Here is a 6,209-nt window from a genome sequence, read left to right on the forward strand (position 1 = left end):
AATCAAATCCAGACTCATTTTACAGATGAGGAAACTGAGGCACAAAGAAGCTAGCATCTTCTCTGAGGAAGGATCTGAACGCAGGCCTATCTAAGGCAAAATTCTGTACCTTATTTACTGTATAACGATGAGATAATATTTAAATATAAAACATAAAACAAATAAACACAAAAGGTCTCTCAGGAAGGTGTACTTGAAAGAGCCTTAAACAAGGTGAGGGGTTCCTAGAGAAATCATATCTAAAATTTAGACTCTACCCATTAATATTTGCACTGTTAATAATATTATGATTTAAACCTTTTTTCCCCTAGACTGGGAATATGCCAGGCCCCCCAAAAAATCATTTTAAATTAAATGAAGACAAATTATACTTATCATCTCTCTCTGATTCACATTCAGTGGAATGTGAAGGTTATCTGACTGTCAACCCCTGATTGCCAGGACTGATTCAACTCTTCAGTCTTGGTGAGTATTTTTTCCCTCCTTTCCTGCCTTCTACATGGGTTTCCTTTGCAATTTTTTTATGCTCAAAAAGGAGCATATTGTATGACAGAGGGTTGCCATTCTGGGATTGAGAATATGTGACTTACCTGTTGCTTTTATTTCCTTTATGTTTATCACTTTATAATTGGAAGATACCAAGTTAGAGCATCATCAAATCATAGTATTTGGGAACTAGAAGGTGCACTAGAAACCATTTAAGCCAAGAACTTCAAACAGGCTGAAGGGAATTACCTTGCCAACATGGCACTGCTTGTGAGAGACACAACTAGTGCTATGATACACCTAGACATGACTCCCCTTCCTCTTTTTTTACTATGATGTCTTACGATCTTCTAGGTTTTCAACATCAGTGTTCTTCCTGCCATCTCCAGGGTCACCAGTGAGTCTTTATTTTTTCCCCCATAAAGATAGGTTTCTGTACTTTTCTAACCCCTGTTTTTTCCTTAGTCCTCCATGATTAACTACAGCTCTCAAATTACTTCAACCCATTCCTTAACTACTTTAGAATGTAAATTACAGGCATCTGTGGATTTGAACAAATCTAATTTAAAGACTTTAACTTCCCTATGCTGTAGTGTGAAACATCATGGTTTAATAGAAATCAGAATATGCAGGTTGCATGTCTGGCTCTGACAAAAGTTGTATTATAAGCTTGGTCAAGTCATTTAAATTCTCTGATTCTGTTTTTAAATCAGTTTTTTTAAATGGAAATAACTACACTTGTATTTATATAACATTTTAAGGATATCTAAGTGTGCTTATAGGGCAGCTGGGTGGCACACAACATCAGGACTTGAGTCAGGAATACTGTGATAGTAATGGAATATAAAGATTCCCCTGTATTGGCTTGGTTTTCAAACTGATTGTGTTAAAACCCAGAGCTTGTTAATCCCGGACTTGTTGATGTGAAAAGAAAGTCCTGAACTGGGAGGAGCTGTTGATGTAGATTTGGAGAGACACGAGAGAGAGGCAAAAGAACTTTTGGGAAGCAGCACCTCGTGGAGGCAGAGAGAAACTGAGAAAATTGCTGGGGGCCACTTTGAATTGCCCTGGACTTTTGAGACCTGCCCCGGGAGCTGCCAAGGACTGAGGAGACATGGCTGTTTTGCTGGTACTTTGTCTGTCTGTTTTGATGTTGTTTTGCCAGATTTGTCCACTGGTGAAAGACAGTCCTTTTGTTGAAGAAGTCCTGGAACCTGGCTGTTGGCTAAGAGCTCCTGAGACTGTCCTGCAGACAGAGAGTGAATACTGTCCACTGGTGAAGGACAGTGCTGTTGTTGCAGGGGTCTGGGAAACTTTCTGTTGGTTCAGAAGCCCTGAAGAAGGAGTTTCTTGTTGTATGTTTACAGAAATCCTGGGAGAGGGTTTTGCTAATGTTTTCAGGGGTTCCAGGACTGTTCTACAGACAGAGGATGAATTAATGAAGGGACTGGCAATGTATCTTGTGGCCTTGCTAAGCTTTGTCTCCCCAGGAACTAAGAGTGCTGAGAACTTGCCTGTCTCAAGATGAAGAAAAGACCTCCATTTGGGTATTAAGTGCTGTGCTTAAACTTGATGTAACTCTGGGTAGATTCAATTGTGATCCAGGGGTGGGGAACTTTTGACCTTTCTGTGTTTTATGGTTGAGCAAATGAATGTACTTTACTTATGGTTGGAAACTAATCTCCATTTGAAAAGAGGGGCTTTGTGGTGAACTAAATGAAGGTACAGCCTAGGGGTGGAGTAGTATTTAGACCCGGGACTTTGTAATTGATTGAATGAGTGGAAGGTCCTGGGGTGGGGTAGTACTTGGAGATTATTTAATCACACTTAGTAAATGCTGTATTTTGAATGATGTCATTTTTTGACCTTCTCTGTTCTTACTTTATCACTGAATAAAATGGAGAGCACCTATGCTGGTATTCTGAACCTTGGGAAGTTACCTTTCCTTGGCATTACATTACAAATACTCATCTTCCTGAGTTCAAATCTGGCCTCAGATATTTACTAGCTGTATGACTCTTGGAAACATGACCTTGTTTGCCTCAGTTTCCATATGTAAAATATGCTAGAGAAGGAAATGGCCAACCACTTCAGTATCTTTGTCAAGAAAACCTCAAATGGAGTCACAAAAATTAAGAGATGACTGAAAAAAACAACTGAATAAGCACATACACACCTCTATATACACATGTATATATGTGTGTGTGCATATATACACATATATGTATATATGTGTACCTACATATATGCATGCATGCATACATACACATTGTGACTGAGGCTACTCCTGTACTATCAGAATGGGTCTCCCACTACTACACTTTGCTGAAGTTACTATATGAATATCTACAGTTAAAGTAGATATTCCATATAAAGTAGATATCCAGCTAAGTCACACAAGCCACCTCTCCATTCAATAAACACCAAGGGGTTTCTATTGCCCCCAGTTCAAATTCAAAATGCTCCTTTTATCATTCAGAGCCCTTCACAGTCTCACCCTCTCCCCACCTTTCCAATCTTCTTACCCTGCCCCCTACTACTCTGATATGCGCTCTTCCACCTGGTGACCCACCCGACCCTTCCACCCATAGGACGCCCCATCTCAGCCTCGGGGCTTCTCCTCAGGTTGTGCTCCTGCCTGGAGAGCTGTCCTTCCTCTACCCATCTACGGACTTCGCGGCTTCCTTTAACTTACAACTAAACTCGCATCTCTTATTGCAAATCTTCTCTAATTCCTCCTCCTTCTGGTGCTTGCCCCTCTTAATTACTTCCTATTTTTCCTGCACATAGCTTGCTCTGTGTAGGTTTGTTTGAATGTTGTCTGCATGGGGTGTCGGGGGAGGTGGGGACAGGGAAGGTCCTGGCGCGGTGCATTGTGGGCCCTCCAGAGGGGGAGAGCAAGATGGCGGCCTGCTGCCTGCTAAGTGCAAGCAGGTTCCCTTATTCACGGGGCAGGTCCTTAGTGCCCAGTACCGGGCTGTGGCCATCTGGGAATACCCCATCATCTTCAGAGGAGACAAGGAGAGCACCACGGAGGACCTGCATATTTGCAGCAGGGTTACGAGCCAGCTATTAGAGGCCATATTCCTCTGGGTTGTGCAGCCAGTGGGTTTGTCTGCACTGGCTCCGGAATCCTGCTCTTTGGGGGAAGGGCGAACGTGAAAGCTGTTGCAGTGAGCATGCTCAGTTATAGGGAAGCTGCTGGCTCTGGACAAAGTGAAACCTCGACCTCCTTCTGGTTTACCTCCTTGCCCTAGAGTTGGACATGACTTCTCTTTAATATGTGTCATTTATGACAAGTATAATAAGAGTTGGTTATTTGGTGCCCTGGTCAGTGAGAGGGAAGATTCCAACTGTAAAGGCCCCAGATATTTGAATGACTTCCAGGAGCTGGAGTTGCAGGCTGGCTCTGGAGTGGTGGGTGGGAGCATTGCAGTGACCAGATTCTCTCTACCACCACATCTGCTCCCAATCTCACACTGCCTTTTTATATTGCAGGAAAGACTCAGGAAATCCCAACATGTACATTTTTGGTGGAATGTGTGGCTCCCTCTTGATGACTTATGGCAATGATATAGAAACCATATCATTCATGGTCACAACCAGAAACCAAAGGAACTGTCTGATTCCTACAAAGTCCTTATGCAGCTTATGTTACTGGAAACAAGATGTACATTTTAGGTGAATGGGTTCCACAAATCATTAATAATGTCAAAGCCTCTCCTCTGGGCTGTGAATATTAGTATACCAGTTCATTTACTTACCAAAATTTGGACACAGTGTAATGGACATGTCTAGTATCTGATTCTCAGAAAGACATAAAAAAATCACCATATAGAAGTAGACACTGTGCTGTTGCAATTGGGACAGGCCTCTACATCTGGAGTAGAAAAGGTGGATATAAAAAGGCCATGCATAGTCAAGTTTGCTGCAGAGATCTTTGGCACCTTGATAGTGAGAAACCACAAGTACAGGTGATCAAAACTACTACCAGCTCTCTTGGAGTTAAATAGAATGAAGTTCCTACCATTGAAGGTTATCTTCTTCAATTGAGCATAAACCTGCCATACCATGCAACTATACCAACAGCATCATCAGATTCTCATGCAAGTTTACAATAAGTATAAGCAGAATTTTCCTAGACAAACCAGTAATAACACTGTTCCCAACAACATGCCAGTTTCTGCCTCGTAAGAATTAGTAAAGCTAGAAGAAACAGGAAATAGTACAGAATCAAATCACATTGTCATGAAAGAAACTGCAGTAAAAATATCCAATCAGATCATAAAGAAAATGAAGCTAATACCATTTTACTTCCATCCTTTGCAATGGCAACTAATGTATCAGATGGCACCTGTTCAGTGGATATGCAAAAGAAAAAGGAAGGTGCTCAAACTTCAACAAATGTTAAATGAATCACATAGTGTGGACTTAAGGATGGTAAACTCCGAAGCTGCTGTATCCAGTGCCATTTCTGGTACATGTACCACAGTCCCCCAGCAGGCCATTAAAGTGGAGTCATCCAGTACAAATGGAGCATTTGTTTTTTTTTAAATGAAGCACCATGAACAACATTGAATGCAAAATCAGAAACTGATGAAGCATATATACAGCCAATAAATAAAATCAGCTCTGCTGAAACATAGGACTCTGCTGTTCCATTATGAAAAGATAGTACTTCAAAGCCAATGACCATAGGGAAAATCAAAAGGACAATGACAGTGGTATGATGTGGGTATCATCACAAATAATACTGTTTTGGTCAGTCAGTTCTACTAACTGCCAAAAGGAAAGCAAAATCTCTCTAAAGGAAGAAATACAGATGTCCCAAACTACAGTTTACTTTAGAAGCAAGATTTTTTAGACATAATGATTTAGAATAAAAGAGCTTAGAGATAAATCATAGTCTTGCCATTCTGGGGGTAAGGGGAAATCATAGTCAGCTAAGAGGTGAGTAACATGCTGAACTTGAGAACCAAGAATCATTGTGTTAAAATTATACCTCAGACATATATTTGCTATGATACCTGTTCAGTTTAACAAATCTGAGTGTCAGACTCAGTTACCTTATCTATAAAATTAAAATAATAATAGCTCTTAACTCAGATTTTGTGTGAGGATAAAATGGGTTGAACCTTACATATAGCACTTTGCAAACCTAAAAGCTCTTTATAAAAGCCAGTTATTAGAATAATTGTTGCTGTTTTGTTGTTGTTTCCTTGCCTGAGGTCATACACACAGCCAGTAAACAAACTGAAGTCCAGCTAGAGTGGTCTTTTGATCTGCTTTTCTAACAGCTCAAAAGGCATTAACAATCTTACTTTATTCAAATGTGTATCATTTACCTAGTTCAGGGGGAAAAGTCAGCACCCTGAATTTTATAAAATAAAAACAGAAGTTATAAGCAGACAAAAAATATAGACAAAGAAAATAACACAATTCAACAAACCAACAGACAGGGCTTCTAGTTGTCTGGCCATCATAAACCTACACAATTACCAAAGAGAGAAGCACCAACGTCTGTATTTGCAAAGCTGAGGGGCTCAATGGTTGCCCAGAGTCTTATCTATCAGAATCACACAACTCTTCCCCTAAGTGAGCCCCAATATATATTCTCCAGGGTCATAGACCATTACAACTTTTGTGACCCACTGCCTAATTACAAAATAACAACATGTGGGGTAGGCCTTCCTGAAAAACAAGCCTCTCCTAAGCAAGCTTCT

General features: G+C 40.6%; 1 pseudogene; it reads left to right on the forward strand.

Moving 5' to 3' along the window:
• Nucleotides 1–3,300: 3,300 nt before the first annotated feature.
• On the forward strand, nt 3,301–5,364 carry LOC138144339 (host cell factor 2 pseudogene; annotated as a pseudogene).
• The last annotated feature ends 845 nt before the right edge of the window (nt 5,365–6,209 follow it).

The sequence above is a fragment of the Petaurus breviceps genome, unplaced genomic scaffold, assembly GCF_028583685.1.
Source record: "Petaurus breviceps papuanus isolate PSGF00001 unplaced genomic scaffold, PetGlider_PUasm1.0 90696, whole genome shotgun sequence".
NCBI classification, from domain to species: domain Eukaryota; kingdom Metazoa; phylum Chordata; class Mammalia; order Diprotodontia; family Petauridae; genus Petaurus; species Petaurus breviceps.